General features: G+C 42.2%; 1 protein-coding gene and 1 long non-coding RNA gene across 2 annotated transcripts in view; one reads left to right on the top strand and one right to left on the bottom strand.

Annotated features, from left to right (window-relative positions):
* The window catches only part of Arsb (arylsulfatase B), a 140,198-nt gene that overhangs the window by 105,856 nt on the left and 7,666 nt on the right, over window positions 1–26,676 (top strand). The window lies entirely within an intron of this gene.
* LOC125339845 overlaps window positions 19,063–26,676 on the bottom strand; it is a 19,529-nt gene continuing 11,915 nt past the window's right edge. The window contains exons 2-3 of the long non-coding RNA XR_007208641.1: window positions 23,611–23,614; window positions 19,063–19,075 (exon numbers count right to left, since the gene is read on the bottom strand). This is a non-coding gene — a long non-coding RNA (uncharacterized LOC125339845). The remainder of the gene's footprint in view (window positions 19,076–23,610; window positions 23,615–26,676) is intronic.

The following is a 26,676-nucleotide window of genomic DNA, read 5'->3' as shown; positions in this document are numbered from 1 at the left end:
ATCTTAGTCTGTTCTTGGTACTGTAACAAAAATACCACAGACTGGGTTATTTGTAAATAAAAGAAACTCATCTCTCTCATTTGAGAGGCTAAGAAATCCAAGATCAAGGTATTAGTGGATTTAGTGTCTATGAAAGAATCACTCTGTGCTTCTAAGATGGTGCCTTGATTCTACATCACTGGGAGGTGGGGAATGTTATGTTCTCATGTAGCGGAAAGGAGCTAATAAGAGATAAATATCTCCTTTGGGCTTTTGATCAGGACTGCAGTACTATCCATGGTGGAAGAGCTCCTAGTGCCTGATAATCCCCCTCCTGACTCCATATCTGAATATCTTGGGGTTTAAGTTTCATCATATGAATTTCAGAGGGCTACATGCATTCAAACCACAGAAACCTCTACAGGACACCAGAGGATTGCCTAATCCCTTGGCTCCTTTTCGTCGGGACTGTAGATGGCTTTTCCCCTATCCCTTTCCCCCTGGCTCTGCTCCCACCTTTCTACTTCTCGTGCACCCTGCAGGGTCAGGCTGGCCAAGCAGCACCCATTCCTGAGCCCTTGTGTTTTGGGGCACTGAGCTGGGCCCTGGGGATATGGAGATGATCAACGGAAGGTCCCTGCCCTGCAGACTCTCTGGCCTAGCATGAGGGTTTGTGTGAAGTTTGCCGAGTGATTGAATAGATGATTTTGATTGAATAAATGGTTAGCTATAGTTTAAAAGATTTTAAAGGCCAGCAGGAAATGGTTTTCTTTCGTGGTTCAGAGTTTACTACACGGTTTATCTTTTGACTCCTTCTCCTACACGCATTCAAAAAATAAATCAAGAAAAAAGCTTCCATCACGTTGGCCCACTACTGCTCTTTTTTCCTGCTTTTAAACAAAACTGCATTGTTTCATACTCACTTGCAGGGAATGAACTTGTCCTCTGCAAAACTCTGAAGGGTCACATTAAGAAAAGCAGCCTTACTTGCTCATAGCTGAGTGATGGGGAAAAAAAAGACTGCCCCCAAGTTTTCTTCCCCTGTCTCTCTTTTTAGCCTCTTTCAGGATTGTGGGCTTTCACCCTCTACAGCCCATCACTCCTGAGAGGAGATTCCAAAAGCACACTGAGCGACGGCTGCCACCTGGTCCTCATCTCTCTGGATCAAGAGACCTTAAGCGCCTGACTAACAGCAAGAGGAATCTTAGCCCTAAATCCAACTCAGTGCGGAAACTAAACTCTTTCCGTGTGTACTGCATGGTCATGTGCAGACCTGGCTAGGAAGATAGAAAGATAAATGCAACCTGACCCCACCCCCAGTGAGCTGAAGGGGTCGAGATGGGATGGGGATATATGCAAATGGCCATTTTCCATGCAAAACTGAGTAAGGTTAGTTCTAAAAAGAGGATTGAGAAAAGTGGTTTAAGGAGAGAGAGAGGATTAGGTATGATACAGGGATCAAGCAACACACTTGAAAATCATTTTCTCTCTCTTACATAAAAAGAGAAGCTTTATTTGATGGATTATTTCCATTTAGGTACAAGGGAAGAGGGATTTCTGGAAGAAGGACTGGAATATCAAAGAGCATCATTCTGCTGAGCATCATTTTGGGTGGGACCCCAAGTTTTAGAAATGGGAGCTTTTAGTCTTAGACATTTTTCTCAGACATAGGATGCTTACCTCAGATCTCACAAAAAGCATCCAATATTACAACTGTCACTGTTTTGCAAATGCTTAAGGCCAAGCAGCACTGGTTTTGTAGCAAGGATCTTAGACTCATTTCTGTTCAAGTCCATGGTCAGATTCTTAAAGGCACACATACACATTGATCACTCCAGGTCTGACTGGGAAGTTCTGCAGGATCTCTGTATACATTGGTTGACATTTACTCTGTGTGTGTGTGTGTTGAGGAGAAGGAGATAGGATCTTGCTATGTTTCCCAGGCTGACTTCAAATTCATAATCCTCCTCTTGCCTTAGCTGTCTTGAGTGCTGGAATTATAGGCAAGCACAACCACACCTGGCTTGATATTTACATTTATAATTGCTTACTTACATTGAAGCCCAGTGGGGTCCTGAAGCATAAAGAATATAGCTCAAGACAGATGCTTTTCCTCTAAAGTATCAAAGTTACACTAGACAATGAAAGCTTTGACAAACATACGAGTTGGGGAGGGAAGCACAGACAGAACAGAGAGTTAAAACACAGGAATGAATGGGTCAGTGAGCAAGGACAGGTAACTTCAGAGTTCTTGTTTATGATTTAGATCTTAAATGCTGCCACCACCACCCCCCCCCTCAAATAAAAAGCCTGTGTTGAACCCTTAGTACTCAGCTGATGGCACTATTGGGAAGTGGTAGAAACTTCAGGGATGGATATAGGTCACTGGGGGTGGGGGGGAGGTGGTAGAATCCAACCCTAAAAGGATATGGAATGGGGGCATGGATCAAGTGATAGAGCATGCCTGCCTACCAAGATAGAGGAGGAAAGCCAAGGCAAAGACACTGAGGGAAAGGGAAGAGTGGAGAGGGAAAAGGAGCTTGACTATATGAATTCCTAATTAAGAGTTCAGGGAAAGGGTTGGAGATATGGCTCTATGGCAGAGATCTTGCCTAATATGTGCAAGCCCTGAGTTCATTACCAACACTAGAGAGAATGAATGTGTTTAAGAAAGATGGTTTACCTTATTCAACAAGACTAGAAAATAAACACTCACTTGAAAATAACATCATGTACAGAAACTTCATGATTAGATCGTTGAGTTGTGATTATATGACTGAATACTCCTTTAATTCATCTTGTTTTTCTGTTTGGCTGCTTATTTGTTTTTTGTTATTGTTTTGGATTGATCTAGGGTTTTTTATTTTGTAAAGTATTTATGTATTCAACAGATCTTCTTTGGTACCAGTTCAGTTCATGGCAGCGTGAGTCCTTCATAATCCTCGCACATAGTGGCCCTCAATCTTCAGAGTACAGGAAAGTTGCCTGGCAGCATGTTTATATAGCTTGGCTTCAGGAGACTTCCCTCCTGACAGTCCCAATATCACTGAGTTACATTTCCGTGAGACCCCAAGGCAGTTGTGGTGATTCGAGGACCCTACTTTGTGGAAGTTTGCTGTAGTTTCTTGTCCAAAGAGCTCATAATTGAGTTAGGGTACAGAGTGCAGACATATGTCAAGAAGAACCAAACAAATAATAGAAAAACAAAAGATAGGGGAATACTGGTTGAGAACAGGAAGCCAATTCTAATAAGTTTTCAGAAGATTTCAAAAAGCATCAGGTTCTAACTGGGCCTTTAAAAAGAGGAAAGAGGGAAAATATATGAATAAAAGCAAGTGCCTTGTGGCAGATAACTCAAAGCAACTTAGGGGAGACTGAAATAGCACATCCTCATTATTTTGCTGATCATCTTTCTTGATCCACAGCCTCATTCTTTTTCATTGTTAGGTTGCTTTCAAGAATATTTTGTGAGAGAATGCACATGAACATGAACAGAAAGATTAATCATCATTGAAATGTATGCACTGAGTTAGAGTTATGTATATTTCAACCTGATTTGCTTAAGCATCTATGTTGTTGAAAAAACTATACGGACTCCAAATGTCTCATTATTAAGTTCAGATGCCATAGCCTTCCATTACAGTGTTGTTGTTTTTTTCTCTGTACATTCTCCTTCAGAAGTGGTAGGCTTATAGACAGCTCAGACTATACTGCAAATTAGTGAAATGGGGGAACTGTCACAACATTCAACATGACCTTTTAGAATGTGGAGCCTTTGTCTCATCATATAACCATGTCTAGTGCCTTTCCTGGAACTTGAACTCAGCATTGGAGTGCTGTGCACAGCTCTACTTCTGGCTTTTTTTTTTTTTTTGGAAGTTCCTTGAAGATAAGAGTCTCACAGGCTTTCCTGCTAGGTCTTGGCTTCCAACTGTGATTCTCATATCTCAGCCTCCTGAGTAGCTAGGATTACAGGTGTGAATCACCCATGTCCAGCCAGTCATTCTTGTTAAATCCATCATTATCTAAGCATTTGTACTGGAGAATGTTTGATAACCAAGTTTTTCTCTCACAAAATTTTGAACACTAGAATACAATTTCAGCTGTATTTTATATTTAGTAAAATCATACAAAAATAAAGAAAACCTCCTTTTGCTGATACTTATAATAAATTCAAAATGTGAAAAGTGGAGATAGAATACTCTATGACTGTTATTTAGAATGCAGATCACTGCTGTGAGTTTTGATAGAAAATGCTGTATTACTTCAGATAGATTATATTCACAGATTAATTTGTGTAATCACAGGAGTAGAAAAACCATTGCAAATGTTGCTGAAAGGAAACTCCCACATGGTTCAGGCAGAAGAGGGCTTATTGAGAGAGAGAGAGAGAGAGAGAGAGAGAGAGAGAGAGAGAGAGAGAGAGAGAGAGAGAGAGAGACCAAACTGCCACCTGCACAAGACGGAGGCCTGCGGAGTGTATGCAGAGGTAACTTCAAGAAATCAGAGCTTGAGGGCCCCAACTGCTCCCAGGCATGCCAGTTGCCTGTGTTACAGTTGCTGGACAGGGACTTCTAGGGTGCACAGGGAGAGAACCAAGAGAAGGGGCCATTTCTCCCAGGCAGACCTCACAACTATCAGGGAAAATATGTTCAGCCATAATTTGTAAATATTTGTCATCACCAGTTATTATAATTATGAGCATGTTTGCCTACAACAATTGTAAGCCCTCTCAGTCACATGTAAAGCTACATCTAAATGTGTGTGTGTGTGTGTGTGTGTGTGTGTGTGTGTGTGTGTGTGTTTGAACAGAAAGCTCTTATGGCTTTGTTTTAGTATTATGTCTCTACAGATATTTGGGGGTGATTTTAATATTTTAGTATTCATTTCTACCAAATTAATCTTGATTGGTTGTAGCTATTTCCAATGTATGTATATACATTGTACAGATTTGATCAAACTTGAAGTTTCCTTGAGCATCTTTCCCAGTTTCAGGTGGTTGCTTGTTGAGGGTTTTGTCCACTCTCTCCTCTCTCTGTACTGTGAATATTCTCCTGGATCAAGTAGCTCCACCCTCCAGGACATAATGCTTTGTGACCCATTTTGACACTTGTGCTTTGGCTTATGTTCCTATCATGCGCTTCTCAGAACCTTGCAGAAAGCTGAGCACATGCCCGCTGCTCTGTAAATTCGGACATGTACTCAGTAGGGCCCATGGGTGCATTTTCTTACTTCCAAATTGCTTTGCCTGTGGATCCTACATGGGAACACACATATAGATCACCCTGAAAGTACTCATTTCTGCTTGAAAGCACATACAAGGATATGATACCTTCTGCAATCTCTTGAACAGTCAAGTAGATCTGAATTCATATCTTTCAGGTAGCAGTTGTTAAAATTTCTAAATAGCTAAATTGATGTGAGTTAGTGGGCAGATATCCCTTCACTTTGAAAACCAATAAATAGAAATAAATATGGTATGGATACACCAAGTTTTTCATCTATATTAAGAACTACCATTTTCTATTGAGTTTTGGGTACAGTATGTTCACAATTCTGTAGTCATTGCTTCACATAGTTTCTGCGATAACCATATAATTCCGAGTGTTGATATACCTGTAAGAGTATTTGCTTGTGCCACTCACACATCTGTTTCACTTCAGGCAAGAGAACTTTCTCATGCCAGAATGGTTTTCAGTGGATATAGGCAATCTGCTTTATGTTGAGCCTATGTAGTTCACAGATGCAAATGTTTAAAAAGCAGTGAGGTTAATGTGGTTATTTCTTCATCTGCAATGTCCCCAATAACTACTTTTGTTCCCCCCTGCCAAAAAAAATCTTATTGTGTTATAAATCCATTGTGAGAAAACCTTGTACCCTTGTCTCCTAATTCTTAGAATTGAATTGACTGGTTAGTGTCCTCCTGTAAGAAATGTCAATGCCCTACTTGATTGTATCCTTGATGGAATTTGAATTGCTCATGGAGAGAACGAAACAAGCAGTTTGAATGTGCAGAATAGAATTCCACTAACCTAAAGAACACCTATACACACACACACACACACACACACTCACTCAAAAGTCCTAGCTTCTCAATGTGCCTTCAACTAGTTCAACCACAAATGTGACTGAGCACGCTAAAAAATATGAGTTAGGCAAGGAGAACAGATGGTTGCTAACCCCCCAAACTGAGCAATCTAAAGGAAAGGTGAAACCTACAGTAAGTAGGAATGCAGGTGGGTGGTAGGTTTCAAACATAGGCTTTTGCCCTAGGCTCTTGCTGCCCCTTCAAGCAAGGAGAGTCCTCAGTTCATCATGCCCACAGCTCTAGGCATTTCTTTCAAATTTTAATGTTTAAGCCAACATGTTAGGACCTGAATTGTCTATAGGAAATGCTACCTAACTTTTCCTGTGCTTCTAAGTTTGTCGTATTAGATCAAAGCTCTGTGTTGGAAAAAGTTTTCCTATGTTAGCAGCACAAGGTCAACAATTCAAGGCCTTCGAAAGCATGAGAGAAACCCATCCAGTCATTTTCTGATACAACTGAACACAGGAGTCCATGGTTGAAAGTTCCTCAGATTTCCAAAGCATAGAGGCTGGCTATGGATTTCATTAAAGTTGTTTCACTAACATGAAACCTGGTGGTGAGTTTTGCAGAAGGAAATCTTTGTATTTTCTTAAAATGCATCCAAAATAAAAACTAAAGGGCCATTCGGTACTAATTAAAGTTATGTGGTTGAAGGTGCAGCTCTATTGGCATCTATAATCAGAACCATGTCGTGTACGTCCCCCAGAAAATGAGCTCACATGGTAAAAACAGACAAAATTTACCCCCTGCCAAACTGACTGTCAGCAGAAATCTGGCCTGCTTTCTGAAATTGTTCCCAAACTCTCTGAACAGACTCTCCAATGCAAATGAGAAACAAATAACTCACAGGTTCCAACGACGTTTTCCATACAATGCAAGAATTGTTGTTACTGTGCTTTTTCTACTTGCCTTTTGCCAACAGTTCTGTGTGAAGCCCTTGATCTGTTGAAAAAGGCATCAATGGACAGTTAACCTCAGGTTTACAGATCCAGCACTGTTAGAAATCCATGGGATTGGAGAGCTCGTATTAGATATAAATGTGAGCATACTCCTCCCTCCATTCTTCTCCTGCTCTGCTTCCCAACATGGCCAACTGGCCTATTTCTGCCCCCCAAACAGAAGTGACTGTCTACTCTGAACATTTGCAGAGACATGCACTAATATTCTACCTATCTGGGGGATTTGATGGGGTCAGGGAGGCCCGCAGGTGACCTCAGGGTTAGAAGGCGAACAGGAGTCAATAGAGAAGTTTGCTGACGAGGAGCTGTGGAATGGAACTTGTCTCCATGGTACAGCATTCTCTCTTTCCCATATTATTCCCAAACCACTCTCAGTCATCATTTCATCTGAAAGTTTTTTCAATATAAATTTCTAATTTAGCAGTCTTATCATTTAGAAATTTATATAAAGATAGAAAAAGATTGAAGGCAAGTTGATGCTTATTGGAGCTGAGTTTCAGGTACATTGTGTTTAGTATTGCTTATTCAATCTCTTTTGTGTCGGAAATTTTTCATTTACAAAGTGAATTTTGATTGTTATTTGGGCTTTTGTTTGCTTGTTTTTTTGGTATATGGAACAGAAAGTCAAAAGGTTACTTTGTTCTCAGCCTTTCATTTCCTTAGATTTCCTTATTGTTTCTCTTTGCCTTGCCCAAGGTCACCTGTGAGGGAGGATCTACTAATTATGGAAGATTATTAAAGACATATCCACCCCTGTGGCATCTTGTTTAAATACCTTTTCTTCAGTTTCCTCAAGAAGGTTTAATAGGCTTTGAAAGTAACATCCATTTCCCCACTTGGTTGAGGTAGGAGTGAGGGAGGCGTGAATTATGGAAAGTAGAACTGTATTTTGAGCCGTGGGTTTAGGCTCCTTCTCAGGTTAATCATTTGCCTGACTCCAGATGACAGGTGCTAGGAGAAAAATGTGCTTTCCATTGTGTCTGTGTCCCAGGGCAGCTGGCATGGGGGCATTTATAAGAAAGAAACCTTTGTAGAGTGGAAGTGGGTTTTCTTTCTGATGGGCCCACCAGCCCTCTGGGAACAGAGCGTAGAGGGCAGGGTCAGCACTGAACTATTCCATCTCCCAAATGTTCTTGCTGTGCTTCCTTCTAGATAAGAGGCCCTCAAGTCCATTAACATTCTTCAGAGTGGATTTTTCATTGGCCTTATTCTCACCACAATCTTGTTTCCAAAACTCCCTCTCTACTGCTCAGTCCCCAAAATGGAATGCCTTGCGCTCCCACTTTAGTTGTCCTGAGCCACTTTTAAGGTCCAGCTTTCTACCCCTGCAGACCACAGATACGTGTGGAAGAGAGCAGAGAAAGACCAGCTGATCCCTGGTGACAGAGAGTGTGAGAGTAAGCACAGTATCGGTGTGCCAGCTGATACAGTCTTAAATGGAATGGTGGAGTTCTCGGGGGTGTTTATTGTTTGGGCTTGGTCTTCTTGTCTGGCTTCCTAGTCAAGTGTTACTTTCTATGGTATGGCACTCAGGAACTACCAAAGCTATACCTATACCATTCCAGATGCCACAAGTGCTGTGGATGACAGTGAACACAGACAACTAAGTCAAAACCTAGGGGAATCTGGCAGTTGAGATTCATGAAGCAGATCTTCCAGGCTGGACTGGAGTGAGACACATGTAGACCATTGCACTTGATAAATGTAGACTCTTCTGCAGGAAATAGGGTAGGAAGAGTGACTGCCTGAGAACTTCATTGGAGGCATCAGTTTGTTGTGGCTGCACTTTTTTTTTTTTTTTGGCCAGTCCTGGTGCTTGGACTCAGGGCCTGAGCACTGTCCCTGGCTTCCTTTTGCTCAAGGCTAGCACTCTGCCACTTGAGCCACAGCGCCACTTCTGGCCATTTTCTGTATATGTGGTGCTGGGGAATTGAACCCAGGGCCTCATGTATATGAGGCAAGCTCTCTTGCCCCTAGGCCATATCCCCAGCCCCTGTGGCTGCACTTTTTGAAATCTAATTTGAAAGTATATAGAGATTGAAAGTGTCACTACTGTAACATACAGAGAAGGATCTCTCTGTCCAAAAAATCTGATTTCATTTCCTGTGAGCATCTGAAGGAAGCATCTCACCCAAAGTTTGCTGTTAGTACAAAAGTTGTTATTTTTACCTAACATCATCTGATACTGTGTATTGTGTACAGAAAAGGATGTATAAAGATCTTCACTTATAAACAACCCGATGTGGTCTGTTATATATAAGATTATGTCTACCAGGGACACTGTGACTCTGTTGTTTTTTATCTTCTTTGAACTAGCTAGTTGGATTTTACTGTTGTCTAAACATTCCTAAACTAAACAATAGGGTGGTAGTGAAAAGGATAATTCAGAGTAGATTCTACAATAATAACAGTAAAGACTACCTACCATGTTTGCTATTTTGTGCTCAGTATGTGACCTGACATTCCTTAGCCTACTCGGTGAAGGTAGGTGATGTTCTCCTCATTAGACAACTAAGTCAGTCTTCAGAAGTTAAGCCCACTCACCTCCACGACACAGCTAGAGAGTGGCAGGGTTGGCATTTCTGTTCCATCGTGGCCAGAGTCTAGGCTCACAGTACTGTTCTCAGTGTCACCTCTCCACATTTCTGAACAGCTGCTCTCTTGAGCTCTTCTGGCCTGGTGGGTCAGTCCCGCAACCATTGCCAGAGCTGTGTGTACACACTCACCAGAGCCTACAAGATATATTGACCATATGCATGCATATACATATGTATGTATATATGTGTAGTATGTGTGTGTAATCAACATGTATGTATAAATATAGCCTCTAATATCACTCCTTTGATTTCCTGTTAGGTCAATGAGACCCACAAAAATCTCACACTGGGAGTGTGCTTTGCTTTTTCAGAAATAGTTTTCACTGTCATAGAAAGCAACAGAAGAATCTGAACCATGCTCTTCTTGGGAGGTAGGAGATTGATGGAAGGAAGATAGTTAGAAATCAAAGTAATGAATAAAAACAAAACGGGCTTCCTTTTAACAAGCTCGTTGGGTTCTCCTTCTAGCCTTTATTCAATCTTTATCAAACATCTGGTATAAAAATCACAGGCTAAAGTGCAGGTTCTGATCTTGTCATTATAGCTGCCTGTGTGCATCACTGACTTGGTTCCCCTCTCGCCTGTCACTGATAATGTCCACTTCTACCATAGATAAGTAGCACACAGAGAAAGTAACTCAGCATCAGATAAACCTAATGTGGTTATAGGATTAAGCCTGTGGCTTGTTATTCAGGCAAAGGCTTTGGTGCTCTCACCAGCCTCTGGGAAGTGTTATTTACATCATTATGTCATTGACCAGAACTCTAATACTGCAGCATAAAACCTATGAGAAACTTTCTGCTTCTAAAAGTGTGGTGTTCTACAAAACCCTGAAAGTCAGTCTAAGATCTCCCCTGTGGTTTCTGCTTGGCAAATATTCTTTGTGACCTAAGTACCTAGTAGTACGGGGGAGGGATTCATTGAAAGGACAGCCAAACCTTCAGTGGCCTTGATTTCATAGGACACTTGCCAGTAAGACCTCAAAAGACATACAGAACACCTGGCAGCATTTTCCCATTGCCTGGAAGGGCACACTGCTGTCCTGAGCAGGGATTCTGATGAGTTAGAAGGACAGAGGCAGGCAGAAGGACAATCCCTCCTAGCCACCAGGGGCTATTCAAGTAGGATGCACCCAATTTTGCCTCCTCTCTGGGATCTGATCTCTAAAAGCATTTGGGTAATTACAGCTTCCATTGCAGCCTTTAGCTGTTAGTTTTAATGGATTACTTATCTGCCATGCTAAGAGATTTTCCCTGATCCCTCCAAGCTCGTTTGCTCCTGTGTTCATTCTTCCTGGTAAGTCAGACCAGTTCCCTGGTTACCATTTCTCCCTCATGTGAAAATGTAGCTGTTCCCAGCCTTCCTCTACTCTATTTACTTTCTCAAGAGAAGCTTACGTTCTTACCCTGACCAAGTAGGTGCTCTAACTTCAATGATAGGGTGGGTTTGGAGAAGTGGCAAGCAAAGGAAGAGGAATTCAACTAGTTTTGATTTTTCAAATCCACCCTGAACTGCGGTGAAGCATATCCCATACCCTTGCCCCACACATACACACACTTTTTTTAACTCCACATTTTGGTTACATGTACAACCAGTATTTAGTAATCCCAAAAGAATCCCTTCACTGGTATTTTTGTTTCATTTCACAAGAGGCTGATTCTGCATAAGTCTCTGCAACTTTCTTGAATCTAGAGAGCATTTGTAGCTAAAAGGCTGAGAGCCCATCTAGACACTCTGCATGCACTGTAGCTTTTGCTCACCAGGACTGCCAAGGGCCTTGTCTAGCTCTACCACATACTACAGGTAAAATAGTTGAACAGACCCTTTACTAGTCTTCAAACTCCTGGCCTATAGCAATCCAGTTTCCAGCACATAGGAGGTAAATAATAAATAATCGTTGAGTGGAATAAACCCAGTTTCTGCCCCAATACCAGAAAAGGGTAGATGTTTAATGGGTATTTGTTGAAATAAGTAAGTTTCTGTATTCCATGGGGAAGAGTGCCAGTCTTTATAGAACTTGTATGCTTAAACCTCTAGAAGGACTTTAGGACAGATAAAGTAGGAAAGCAGCCATAAGTAGGAAAGCCAGTGGCCAATCCAAGCCCTCCAGCTTTTGAGACCAGCACTCTTCCTATCGGAACTTGGATGCTGATGACTTCACTCAGTAAAGTTGGCAGAGAGAGTCCCGGAGTGGTATGGGCTCCCTCTGTTCCCGTGACACGTATGAAGCTGTACACACTTTGCTTTGCCAGCCTTCAGCTCCTTCTGCTTTAACAGCCCAGTAATTATCTCCTGGTGAAGGGAGGCAGGAATGTGTGTAGAAATCACACTTAGTAGCAAGTATTTCTTTGGGAATAAGCTTCCTCAAGTGTTGAAAGGATACTGATGACTGACTTAATTGTATCAATACAAGAAACATATCCCCAGTGCAGAAGGAAGCATGTGATGGTGAATTATCTAGGTAGAGGGCTGAAGTCCCAATGCCAAAATGTGAGCAGAAACACTGACAGCCACGGGGCCCAGGGCCCAAGATGCCTGCTTATGGTTTCTCTGGGGATCCTCCTTATCACATCCATACAAGCAGGTCACTCTCAGGAGAGCAAGCACAAATAGACCCTGGTGGTCCTGCCTCATGCTTACAAACAGCCACCTCCACTTCACTCCATCCGGGAGAAAAGGTGCTGGAGTTAACATAGGAGGACACACCAATTCATCCAAACCCATCGTAAGAACTTCCTGAAGCAGTGCTTCCATCTGGTAGTAGAACCAGGCTTCACCCTGGCCACTGGCTTGGAGATTTATCCCATTCCCTCTCAGCTACCAGTGTGATCAGAGCAACTCATTGTTTATAGTAGGTATAGTACCAAGCTGGGGACCCTCATGGATACCACCTAGCAGGCTTGAGAAACCTACCTTGTTGAGCTATTCTTCCTCTGTACAAAGGGATGCGCAAGGTATGTTACCTCAGGATCTCAAACATTCTTCCTTCTCTAATAATTATATTGCTAAACAAATTTTCTTTTTTGTATTACTGGGGATTGATCTTGGGATCTTAATAAGAAAGCACTTTTATCACCCGGGCTATACTACCCTTGCCCTTTGTTTTTATTTAGGGTCTTGCTAACTTTGCCTGGACTAGCCTCAGCCTCTGATTCCTAAGTTACTTGGCTTATAGGCATGTACCACCATGCCTGTATTCTTCTCCACTGACTCTTTGGGGCTATGAAATTGAAAGGTAGGCACTATAGCCAAGTATGTATTTCTACTCGAGTCTGTCCCTATTTACATCACTCTTAAAGCCAGCCAAAACTTTGTAGCCCCAAAACATTCCTTTACTTAGCAATATTTATCAAACACCTCCATGGACTAGGTACTGAATGTATAGTGCACTGCTGAACAAAATAGTCGTGACCCCTACTTTACTAAGTTCTCATACTTTCAGAGGGAGGATGTACATTAAACAAATAAGTGTATAGTTAAACTGTAACAGGTGTTACAAAATATTAACAGGGGCCAGGTTAGTTTGAGAGGTTAAAAAAGGCTACCTCAAAAGTCTCCATCCAGCCTGAGAGCTAGAGAAGGAGCCATGTAGGCAATGAGTGATACAAAGTTCTCTAAGAGAAGCAAAGGGAAGATCAAAGATGCCTGCAGTGAAGAAAGGCCAGACCAGACCAGCAGAACTCAGTCTGCTAGTCAATCTAAGTGGAAGCCGTATATAATATGAGACCTACCTAGGAAATGATGAACTGCTTGAAACAGCGCTCTCTGCTATAACAAGCCCAAACTGCAACAATTCAAACAGGATTGACATTCGCGTCTGGTTCACAGCCAGTGCAAAATGGGCATCTGGGGTACCAGACAGCCTCTGCTAAGCAGTGTCTGGGGCTTGCAGCTCCTTCCTTCTTGCAGCTCGACATTTTTAGTGAGTTGCAGAGGCCACATGCTTGTCTCCATGGAGAGCTGTGCAAAGAAGAGTTTCCAGGGTTCAGGGCTCCTGCTGAGCTCTCATTCCTTTAGCATTCATTTGTCTACCTGCGGGGCGGGGGGCGGGGGAGGGTGGGTGCTGAGAAACATGGCCAGTGTGTGATCCCAGACCCAGAGCAGGTGGTCCAGGCCCTGCAAACCATGTTGCAGGTGGGCAGCATTCTGAGTACACAGACTGAGACTGCACCTGCGGCTGATCCTCCCGTCACATCAGAACACACTGATGTCACTCCCTGTGCCTAACTCAAATCCACCAACTCTCAGGAAGCAGCACCTCTGCTTGGTGTTTCTTGTTCCAGACCTGACAGGCACCCTTTGTGTTGTTGGCCATCTAGATGCCCTTCTGGGTCCTCCCTGAGGCTTGACCACTTCTCCACTCTCTGAAGCAGTCTCTTGGCAGGTTTTCTTTCCTTCTCTGATACAGACTGTCATGTGCACATCTATAGTGAGGACATTCCCTTCCTATCCCTTCCAGTGATAGCTCCTCCTGGCTGTCAAACTGTACTGAGTCATACAAGAAGCCTGCTTCATAATTTTAGTGAATATAAAAATGAATCTTTCTAAAATGTGTCTTTGTTCCTGCTCAAAACATTTACTAGCTTGCACTTTGTAACATCTGTAGTTTGAGAGAACTAGCCTAACCCAGAGACTCTGTTAGTCTAACTCAAGAGATTTTCCTGGTGGGTTTCTACCTCCCACTGTTCCTTCCTGCCCTGCTCTGCAAACCCTTTTGAGCCTTCAGTGTGAGCTCTCACCTCTAGTCTTGTCTTATTTAGGGGGCTTTTCCTCACCCTGCCAACTAAAAATCAGCTGTTAGTCTCTGGAGTTCTAGAGCACTTACTCCTCTTTACACTAGCTGCTAGTGCTAGGTGCCCAGTGAAGAGTTACATGACTAAGTTACATGTTACCATGCCCTTGGCATTTGACATGAACTATCTACTATTGATATTTCCCCTTCCAATTCATTTGAGCTTCTTGAGTAGGGTTACTCCTTCTGGAATCTAAAATAGTAATAGTACCTGGCACATCCTCAAAACATGAAGTAATTGCTGAGCACCACTGACTCACGCTTGCAATCCTAGCTACTTGAGAGGCTGAAACTAGGAGGATATTGAGGCCAGCCTAGGCAAAACAATTTATGACATCCTTCTCAAGGATGCAATAGCTCATGTGTGTTACTCTAGCTACTAGGAAGTCTAACATAGATGCATTACAATCAGGCATGTGCTTAGGCAGGAAGCAAGACTGTCTCAGAAATCACCACCAAAAACTAATAAGGCTGGAAGCATGGCTCAGAAGTAAGAGTGCCTGCCTAGAAGGCATAAGGACCTAGGTTCTAAGAGTGACACTGAAAGAACTAATTCAATAATTAATGTTTTTCTGTCATTCCTGTGGCACCCTGCACAGATTTTGGTGGTGGTGGTGGTGGTGTTTGTATTTAGTTTTGTGCTAGTCCTGGGGCTTGAACTCAGGGCCTGGGCCTTGCCACTGAGCTTTAGAGCCACAGCTCCACTTCTAGGATTTTTTGATGGTTAATGGAGATAAGAGTTTCATGGACTTTCCTGCCTATGCTGGCTTTGAACTGTGATCCTCAGATCTGAGCCTCCTTAGTAGGTAGGATTACAGGCGTGAGCCACTGGTGCTGAGCCCTTACACAGTTTTTTGGACAAGGATGATGCTCGACAATTTTGCCAATATGTTGCTGTTTTAATGTAAGATTCCTTCTAAAATGCACGTCCTCAGCCAGTTAAGGGAGAATGACTTTTCTGGAAATCCCAGTCCTAAAGGGAGCGAGGCCTTTGGGCAAGAAGTTTGATGGGAAACGTAGACTTCAAGTGATCCATGAGCCTCTATAAGCAGCTTTCTTCTTTGCCTCTTTTGCCCATGCTGGAAGCCAGCTGTGGGTGTTTCATGGAGGGTTCAGTTACAAATATCACCACTTCTCTATTTACAGCCCTCTTCTCCGTGGGGAAGAGGCTGCAGAGTAAAGGAATGTTGCCTGGGAGTGAGGAGGAGGTCTGAAAATCTCCATGTTATCAAGATTTACTTTAATTAGCATGCGATCTATTATGTGTTTTTATGGGGTACACTCTTATAACTTGATACATTTAGACTATATATGGTGATCAAATGAGGGCAGTTGGGACTTCCATCTCCTCAAAAGTTATAGTTTCTTTTTTTTGGGGGGGGAACCCTAAAACTCTTGTTTTCTGGTTATTTTGAACTGAAGAATTCATTACTAAAGAATTCATTACTAAAGACAAGTCCAGAATATCTCCCTTCTCTCTTTGTTTTGGACCATTAGTCACCCTCTCAAGCTTTGTCATAAAGTAAGCTGTATAGTAAAGATCCAGGAGAAGATATTATACCATCTTGGCCACATTTCAGGAGTTACCCCTCCTCTGTAGAATTTGGCTCACCTGAGCCTCTGCAGGAAGGCACCACCCTCTAGCAAAAGGAGCCCTCTATGTGAAAGTAGGCCTCTCCATGCTATTTCTAAATCTGCCAGGTTTTCATTCTTATTCAGGTCAAATGGAAAATTCAGTGTTGTCTTGTTTGTCTCCCTATCTTTTTTTTTTTTTTTTTTTTTTTTTTTGGCCAGTCCTGGGCCTTGGACTCAGGGCCTGAGCACTGTCCCTGGCCTCTTTCTGCTCAAGGCTAGCACTCTGCCACCTGAGCCACAGCGCCCCTTCTGGCCGTTTTCCATATATGTGGTGCTGGGGAATCGAACCAAGAGCTTCATGTGTAAGAGGCAAGCACTCTTGCCACTAGGCCATATTCCCAGCCCCTTGTCTCCCTATCTTAATTGGTTTTCCATAGGCACACTCAGAAGTGGGGTTGGTAAGCCCCCTCTCTTCCAGTGGGAGTAGCTGACACCAGTTACGAGTTACAGGGTAAAGAAAAGAAGGCTCAGGGATGAGTTCCTCCCACCTGCTTTGGCAAGATGCCTGGTGGAAGCTCAGTGGCCCTGCAAACCAGGCTGGTCCCCACAGACTCGGCCTGCATGAGTCACTTCATGATTGCACATGAAGTTCCTAATGGCTTGCATTGCTTAGGACACTGGGATTTTGGTTGTGGCTGAATTTGAGTTTTGGGGAAAGGGCTCAGGTTTTTAGAGTTTCAGATTTGTCTGTGGTACTCCACAACCAAGCTACACAATTCATATCAGAATCTACAACTTCAGGGGCATTTATGAAACCTGCCCAGAGCTGAGTTGAATTGCGGCTGGCACTTCTTTAGCATTTTATTCTTTCTATATCCAGTGTAAAGAAATGACCTTTGCTCAGTGTCTCAGACATGCCTTCAGTTTTCTTCGGAAGGAGTAATTGTGTTCTGAATCTCAGTTCGTGGGAAACCCTGATAACTCTCAAACTGTAAAACATCTTTAGTTTCAACTGGGCTGCTGTCAATGACAAGGACAGGCTAAAAAGAGCCGCTCCAAATGTTTGCATTTTTACCTTTGGCAAGCTGTACCTCGTGGTCCTCGTTGCAGTGATGATAGGGTTTCTGTGATGTGCTGGGCTTTGGGCTGTGGACAGCAATACCGTGGAGGGCTGTGGTTGGGAGAATGCCAGCCAGCTCCAGTTTTCTGCACTGTAATTGTCGCTGCCCCAGGGTAGGCTCCTGAACTCAGGGTGAGCAGCATCACCAAGCAGCCCCAGAGGCCAGGGCCCCTCTGGCCATCACCATAGACGGAACCATGGACAAGACCTCCTTTCCAAATGAAGTATTAAGTTAGCATTATTTCATCCTTCTCCAAAAATGTGTCCAGAGGCTAGACATGTCTTCCTGCACACTAGAATCTGAACTACACAACACAGGAAGAGCTCGGCCTTCAGCAAGGCGTTTTGGATCAGGAGACTTGTGGTTGGGATTTCACTAAATGCCATGTTGGGTGAGGGAAGAGTCTTTCTTCTTTCATCCCAAGCCAGGGAACAGACCCAGTCTGCTTCATGCTCATCATCTTAATCACAGACTGAAGATGAATATTTTCGGGTAGTTTCCTTTTTTGTATACACAATACTTATTTATAGCCATTTGTTGACAGACTCTACCAATTACTTGAAAAACGTGTATTTAGAGAGAAACAGACTAAAAATGTGAATTCAGTGGTAGCCATCATCCTGTATTAGATTAGCCTGTTGTGAGGCAGAATTGCAAGGAGAAGGGAGTGGGCACCAGTGTCCTGTGCTAAGACTGAACATCTGTTATCACTTTAATTAGAGAGTGATTAGGGAAAATACATACCTGTGTTCTTCTGTTCAGCTTATTGTATAGTTACAAGCTCACTGGAGCCAAGTTCAAGTTTGTGTGGGCATTATGAGTGGAATCCAGTGACACTATCGCCACGTCATCGCCACCTGCCAAATCCAGAGCTCTCATCCCTGCTCTCTCCTACTTTCTGTTCTCTTGACTGCTTTCTTTTTTTTTTTCATTCTTGTAAATGCCATTACAAAATTTAAGCTTAAAATTATGATTAAAATAGTAAAGAATGAGTATTTGGAAGCAATGCCAATAAGACTCAGTTAAATGTAATCTGCTGGAAGACAGATGATGCATTACTTGGAGGGAAATCATTGCAAGGAGATTTTACCAGCTTTTTCCTTCTTTCCTGCTGTGTGGATAATTTCTATTGGCTTACAATTCTCCAAAGGATATTTGGTTTCTACAGTGCTTGGCTTGTGGAACTCCTTCTCCTGCTCAACCTTTGGGGGCTTTTCCCCCTCTGGTTCTCTCAGCATTCCATCACCACTCCTTTCTCCTTCCAGGCGTGCATTTGTAGCACTTGCAAACAGCTGGGAGAAGGAGCTATAAGGCACCGGGCTGGGGAGTCTACGACTTGGTGATACATATAGGACACGGGAGAGGAATTACCAGTGGAAGCGTGCTCGTGAGCAATCAGCGATGCAGGATTTCTCTGCTTCCCACTCCTCCACCTTACCCCAGGCACAGGGCTGAAAATGAAAGGGCAGCTCATGGGGATAAGCATAAAGCTGAAGGCACCAGAAAGAACATATAACCTGTCTGTGTAGAAGGGGAAGAGGGCAGGTTAAAGGGGCCAAACTTGTTGGTCAAGGCAGCGTGGATGACAGATTCCCTCTCTACATCAGCAGGGTGAGTGGGAAGAAAGGGCAGCAGGTGACTGGAGTAATGGAGAAGGCCACTAGGGTCTTGGGTTAGGTTAGCCTGGGATTAGAGGCACTGAGGATTCCACACACAGTGTGGATACAGTGTGGAGCTTAAAAGTCGGTAGAATGTTGAAGTAGAATGAAAACATGTAATAGATGAATAGAGAAGAAAAAGCAAAGGAAGCTGACAAAGAATGTCAGAAATAACATCTTAGCCTGATGAAGCATTGTTCCTCTGCTTGGTACTGTGGTAAGTGCTTTACGTGCATTTTCTCACTTGGACTGAAAAGGAGACTCTTTAGGGAGAAGAACATTCCAAAAAGAAAGTCTTGCCAGGTCCTTCCCTCCTTCCCTCCCTCCCTCCTTCCTTGCCTCCCCCTCTCTCTCCCCCTTCCCTCTTTCTCTGTTTTATTTCCTTCCTTCTTTCCTTTCTTCTCCTTCCTTCCTCCCTCTCTCTCTCTCTCTGTTCTCTCTCTCTCTTTCTTATCATGCTTTCCCAAGTTCCTTCTTTTTTTTTATGACTGGGTCTCACAATAAAGCCCAGGCTGGCCTCACACTTTTCAATCCTCCTGCTCCGGTCTCTAGTGTGCTGGAATTATAGGTTTGCACCACCACACCCCACTGTAATCATGCTTTCTTTACCTGTCAATTCATCCTGTCTAGCTCCCTGATCAATGAGCTCTACCTTCCTGCTCCCTCCTCAGGGATCTTGAATCCCCCTTGAACTCTCCTAGCACTTCATTTTTTAAAATATAATTCTCATCTCCAATTAGTTACAGAAAAAGCCAAGCCAGAAGTGGCTCTGTGGCTCAAGTGGTAGAGGTAGAGTGCTAGCCTTGAGCAGAAAGGTGCCCAAGGACAGTACCCCAGGCCCAGAGTTCAAGGCCCAGGATTGGGGTGAGGAAATATATATATATATATATAATATATATATATATATATATATATATATATAATCTTCACTCATTTAGGCTAACTGGTTGGAAATTGCCCATATCTCTATTTAATTTCTATGAGTCAACTTTTAGGTATTCCATGATTCGTGAGCTTTTAGTATATAGATTTTAACATTCTGTAAAAGAATAGCTCGCTATAGAAACTTCTAAATGTCCACTTAGTTTTGCTAGGCTAACTTTGAACTTGTCAGGTAGCTAGGATAAAACGTTAAGTCCTCCTGTCTTCGCCATTGATGTTAATGCAATAGTTTGAAAAATTTCCTGAAAGGAAAATTTTTATCACTACCCACAAGTTCTGCCATGTAGACAAGAAAATGAAGACAAGTCCTGCTTTCCTTTAATTAGCTAAGCACTTTCTTCACTCAGGTAACAAAGGTTTGTTTCATTATTTTGATGTGCTTCTTGTTTTCTTTGTCGTGTTTGTTTTTTGGTGGAGGGAAGAGGAGTTGAGAAGTCCTGGGGTTTGAAACCAGGGCCTTGCTCTTAGTAGTCAAGCATTTTCATTTGAGCCATACGCTTGGCCCTTTTTGCTTTGTTTATTTTTTTAAATTTTATTATCAAGGTGATGTACAGAGGGGTGACAGTTACATAAGTAAGGTAATGAGTACATTTGTTTTCAAGCAGTGTTACCCCCTCCCTCGTTTTCTCTTGCTTCCCCTCTCACCCCCCACTCCCCTCCCCACCAAGTTGTAAAGTTCACTTCCTACATAGTGTCTAGTGAGTATCCCTGTTGCTTTGGTTGCCCCTTTGCCCCACTGTTTCTGTGATTGCTTCATTTATTTCTCGGGTTTACTTTTGTGTTTGCTTCAGTCTTGTGTGTTACCTGGAGCTGGCCTCTGGCAAATCCTCCTACTCTGTCTCCCGGGTGGCTGGCTTATTTGTTAAGATGAGGTCTCGCTAATTTTTTGCCCAGGCTGGCCTCCAATTGAGATCCATCCTTCTCTGCCTCTTGCGTAACTGAAATTACAGGCATGTGCCATGGTACCCAGCCAAAAGTATGATATTTTAACAAAATTATTTTTGTATTACCTGCTTTTTAAACTCATTCTGAGGATTTAGTATTTGTCACATAGAGTGATGAACAAAATAGGTATTTGTGTTATAATGGATACTATAAATTATTTATTCCATATTTAATTTAAATGAACTCATGAGAAGATCTCTGGCCAGCCCACTTAAGATATCACTGGCTTAATTTATCAGCATGGTCATGAATTGAGGTTTCATTCTGTGGTTGCTTTGTGTTTTGGGTTCTCATTGCTCAATTGATACTCCTGGCTAATGTCAGATATTAACTAACTGGTGAATTTCCCTATAAACCAAGCACATTCTCTGAATACTTATTATGCACAATTCAATAATGATTAACATTTGAACTCTGTCTAGTCTGAGCAAGCCACATCAAAGCTCTTTTTTTCACTAGGACTTTAAATATATTACGTATGGACTGAATTGAGTAGGTGTCAGAGAAACTGACTTTGTAAACTACAAACCATAAGCTTACAGTCATGTCGAGTCCACATTAAAAAATTATGAGTATTTTTTTAATTTTCCCCTCGTCAGTAATAAATAACGTCTGTAATATTCCTCCTCACCTTTTTCTGATTAGCTTCGTGTCTGGCACATTTTGCCCAACACTCTTGTTTCAAATTGCAAGGATTTTGCCAAAGACAGAGGTTTTAAATGAGTAGTGTAGGAGTAAAAGAAAACCTGCAGCAGGAAATCTTCCTCAAAAAAGGGAGGAATTTTAATGAAGAGTAGGTCCCTTCTGCTCTTTTTTTTTCTGCTTTGCTGTACCAGTGTGTTTTATTTTTTTCTTCTTTATTGTCTAATTGAAGTACAGAGGGGTTACAGTTTCATATGTAAGGCAGTAAGAACATTTCTTATCCAACCTGTTACCCTTAGCTACTCAGGGGGCTGAGATCTGAGGATCACAATGTGAAGCTAGCTGGGACAGGAAACTCTTATCTCCAATTAACCACCAGAAAACCAGAAATGGCTCTGTGGCTCAAGTGGTAGAGCAGTAAGTAGTCTTGAGTACAAAGAGGCTCAGGGATAGTGTTCAGTCACTGAGTTCAAGTCCCAGGACCAGCAAAATAAAAATAAATAACATTATAAGACCTCCTACAGAATTGTGCCTCTTTCCACATCATGTTCCCACTGTACAGTCCACATAGAAATGATAAGAAAAAATATTTTCAGTGCCTTCTTAGTCTTCCAGCTTCATCTAAACTATTAGTTTCTTTTTAGTTTTTGTTCATTTGGTTTTTTGTTTTTGGTTTGTTGTTTTTTTGGGTTTTTTTGGATGAGACTTTCTCTATCCTCTGCATGAATCAAGATTCCCCACTTTGTATTTCTAGAGCTGCCACTCCCTGTCACACTTATTAATTTATTATTATAATTTATTGTTGCTTTTCCACTTGTTTTCCCCCACAAGGATGTGTGCCCTGCTACTAACATGAGTCCAGAAGTATTTATTAGGCCTGGTGGTGTCGCTAAGTTGTAGATTGCTTGCTTAGCATGTGTAAGACCCTGCATTCCCATCCCCAGTACCACAAAAAGTATTTGTTTGCTTGGTAAAAATGAGTCTCTGCTTCTGGAGAGACTATGGACATATGGACCGATGTTTTCAAGGTCTAGGTTCTTTCTTTCCTCGTCCTTTCCAGTCCCTAATTCACAAGCAATCTTTGTTGCTTTGGTTCTGAAACTTACTACTAATGAACTTAGGATCAGGGTGTTCATAGACATTTGATTTAGCTATAAAATCAATTATGTATATCACAAGTATAGCTATAGGGAGAAGAGCTTTTTCTTCCAAAGAATGGAGGTTAAGTACCCCCTAGGTGTCCATGGCAGGCACCATAGAAACAATTGGATATTGGAGGAGACACACTGAGGATCTTTCAGACTACTACAAGTGGCCATCCATAGCATGTGCTCCCTGACAAGGCAGGAAGTCCTCGATGGGGCCATTCTAGGGCAGCCATGCAAAGAGCAACACAAGCATACCTGATGCAGGGGAAATGGCAGTGTCAGGTTGTTGGTAATGTCAGATGACAATGTCATCAAAGAACAGAAGGCCTGAAGCTCAGATTGGGTCAGGCTGGTCCAGTTAGGATTAGAGTTGAGTGGACAGGGGTTAGGGAGCCAGAATTAGGTGTTGAAACTACTGTTACTTCTATGTAGAATGAGAACTTGGAATCCCTGTTCACTCTGTTTTCAGAGTGAACCAGAGTGGACCAGAAATATGATTTAGCATATAGAATTAAGGTGATGTTGCCACATCTCACACCATCGTTTTCTAACAGTACCTTCCTTGGCAGCTGGTTCAGACTTCAGTCATTATAGGCAACCAGCAGCATCTTGACTTTGATGACTATCAACCACAGGCCATAGGTTCAACCAACACTAACATGATTCCTTTTCGTTGATGTTTTATCTATGTTCCCAGTGAAATGGCACATGGTCAACTCAAGAGGTCTGTAACTGGGATCTTTACACTTGGGTACACACAATGCTCACCATGCAAAGGATCTGATTTCTGCATTGCATTCCTCCTGTGGGCTAGACAGTATTTTTGCCCTTATTTTTACATGGGAGAAAACAGAAATTAAGGGGTTCCGTGCCTTGATTAGACGACCAGAGGTGGTTCTGAAGGCTTCTGGTTCCCTTCTAGAACTAGCAAAAAGGCCCAGGACATACTGCAGCCAAACATCACCACTGGAGAGCTGGGAGAGCCAGCCACATGGCTGCCGTGGGCTGAATTCCAAAGCTAAACAGAGAGGGTCAGGAAGCATCAGCTCTGAGTTCAGGGGTTCCAGCTAGTATGTCTGAGGAAACTATTTTTAAAGAAACATCTATGTTGGTTGGGACCCACAGTGCTTTACAAAGTAAGAAACAAGACAATAGTGTACACACTGGCCTCTGGGTCTGTAAGTGCTTACCACACAACGAGATGAGAGCGCGGCCTTGGCCAGAGCCTATGGTGACTGGGAGAGGCTTAACCACAGCCTGGAGCAGCCTGAAGATCTGATCCACATGTGCCCTGAGCACAGCCATCCAGCTGCAGCCTCCGTGTGCTGGGGGCTGTTGGGGCCACAGGCCCTGGCCAGTGGCCTCGCACCAGCTAACACAAGAAAGACTTAAACGACTTGAATTGCCTTAGAGTTTGAGGTTCTTTGAACTTCTGAAATTGGCCAGGAAGAAGTAGGCAATGTTTAAACTTAAATGTAAACTTTGAGAGACTCTTGATTCACATAATAAATAAGCAAATGAGTTGCTCTTAAATAGAAAATTTGACAATGGATGTTGCTGACTAAACCTAAATTTTCCTGTAGATTACAAACACGCTGGACAGGATTGCGTACTAGAAAACAGGTTGATCAACTCACTTTTTGGAAAAGCTGGGGGGTTCCCCCTATATAGCCCAAATGAGTACATTTTTCTGTGAAGATGTGAAGATGGGTGGCACCATGCTGGCAGGAAAAAGCAAGGGGATTGGTAACCAGAGAGGAAAATTTCAATTTATCTCCCTAAATTACAAAAATAATTTTTAAAAAGGGCTTGCAGGGCACTCGTGGCTCCCACCTCTAATCTTAGCTATGTAGGAGGCTGAAATTTGAGAATCACAGTGAAGAGCCAGCCCGGCACACAAACCCTTGAGATTCTTATCCCGTATTAGCAGTATTAGGTTGAAGTGGAGGCAAAGCTTTCAAGTGCTCGAGCTATAGCCAGGAGCAAAATAGCTGAGTGATAGCAAGCAAGAGCTTGAGGCACTGAGTTCAAACCCCAGTACTGGCACATGCCTATGTCCACACACATGTGCACACACGCACGCGCACATACACACACACACACACACACAGCTTAGTGGAAACAGAACAGGCCAAACAATAGGACAGGAAAGGAACTAACTCCTCCAAGTAGCAAATTACCCTCCTATCCATAAATAATCTTTCCTCAACATTGATCAAATTCTGCAACATGCATATATTTTATTTTATTTTATTTTTCTGGTTTAATACTGACTTTTGCCAACTTTCTTCTGTTCTCTTTTCCTATTTTTTTCTTGGTTATAAGAAGGTACTTTAAAAAGTATATTGTACTGATGATAGCCCTCAATGCTAATTGCTAGACATTATTACTTATTTAATGGAGCTATTGCAGAAATTTTCACATATATATTACCCTCAAAACAATACCTTACGTTTATAATCACATAGTAAGTGCTTGTAAGTATTAGTTGTTATTACCTTTACTGTTGATGGTATTGGCGGTAGACTTAACAATATATCACATAGTTTGCTCAACACTATATATTTCTCATTTCACTTGCTATTGTTGAAGTAATTTTATAGATAATTAAACAAACATGAGATGTTCAGTAAGTTGTCTGAAAATACACAGGTGGTAATAGTGTTTATTGCACACTTTCTATATGCTTGACCTAATACTCATCTTTTTCAATATATTATCATGTTGAAAAATGCTCCTTTTGGAGCCCCCACGAGCTGTGAAGAACACAATTTTCCATAGAAAGGAAGCTCCACTATTCTGAAAGCTCATTAAACACTTCCAAATTTTGTTCACGTAAGAAGCTCTATAGGTTTACTGCACACCAGTATGGTAGAGCTTACCTTCACTTGCCCTAAAGATTTGTGCTTGTATTATTTCTCATTTCCAAAATCAGCACATGTCCATCTTATAATAATATTTAAGTCTGGATAGAAAGTTTCATTATCTGGACTCACTTTTAGTTTAGAAGGAAAAGCAAGAAGTTTCTGTTTATGCTTTCCTTGAAATTCCCTAGTGTCTTCCCCCAAATTAACAAACCCCATTCTTTTCCAGCAAACTGGTAGGTAGATTGTTTGACACTTTTGATGAAGGATCTCTAACCTTCTGAACCAGTTTTCTGCTCATATTATTTCTTCTCCTTTACCTCATTTACTAACATCCCTCTGTTTCTGGGGTTCTGCTTTGCCTTTGCCCTCCTCTCTAGACAGTGAACTCATTTCCAGGGTTCACTGGTCCCTACCTGCAGTAGATAAGTCAGAGTAGGCTTTCAGACTCTTACAGAGGGTCTGGTCATGCACCTCCAGTATGTCATGGTCATCTCTGCTTTGAGCTCATTTTAGTTTCTCAGGTCAGTATTTTCAGTACCAAAACCATATTCTTCCCCTGGTTCCCTGTACCTATATCTATTCTACCAATACCAACAATGTTCTCCCAGTCACAGAGTTTGAAACCTTAGAATATTAATTGTATTATCTAACCATAGATCAAATATCTTGGATTTTACCTTTTAAATTTCTCTTGGAGCTGGACTCCAGTGGCTCACACCTGTAATCATTGCTACTCAGGAGACTGAGATCTAAGAATCATGGTTCGAAGCCAGCCTGAGTAGAAAAGTCCCTATGAGACTCTTATCTCCAATTAACCACTCAAAAACCAGAAGTGGTGCTATGGTTCAAAGTGGTAGAGTGCTAGCCTTGAGCAAAAGAGCTCAGGAACAATGCCCAGGCTCTTGAGTTGAAGCCTCACAACCAACAAAAAGTAAATAAAAATAAATAAAGTTCTCTTGGATATTTCTTTGCTTATCACTTTGTGCCTTAGAATTTCAGAACACAGTGCTCTATTACCACACTCAACAAATATTTCTTAAATCTGAACCTAGTCCAACTCTTCAAAGAGCTTTTAAAAGTTTAACATTCTAAGAAATTTGTGCTTCATTCTAACATTTTACTTTTTTTTTTTTTTTTTTTTTTTGCCAGTCCTGGGGCTTGGACTCAGGGCCTGAGCACTGTCCCTGGCTTCTTTTTGCTCAAGGCTAGCACTCTGCCACTTGAGCCACAGCGCCACTTCTGGCCGTTTTCTATATATGTGGTACTGAGGAATCGAACCCTGGGCTTCATGTATACAAGACAAGCACTCTTGCCACTAGGCCATATTCCCAGCCCTAATTCTAACATTTTAGTTATTGGTCTC

The sequence above is a fragment of the Perognathus longimembris genome, chromosome 22, assembly GCF_023159225.1.
Source record: "Perognathus longimembris pacificus isolate PPM17 chromosome 22, ASM2315922v1, whole genome shotgun sequence".
Classification (NCBI taxonomy): Eukaryota; Metazoa; Chordata; class Mammalia; order Rodentia; family Heteromyidae; genus Perognathus; species Perognathus longimembris.
This window is presented reverse-complemented; position numbering and strand designations above follow the sequence as displayed.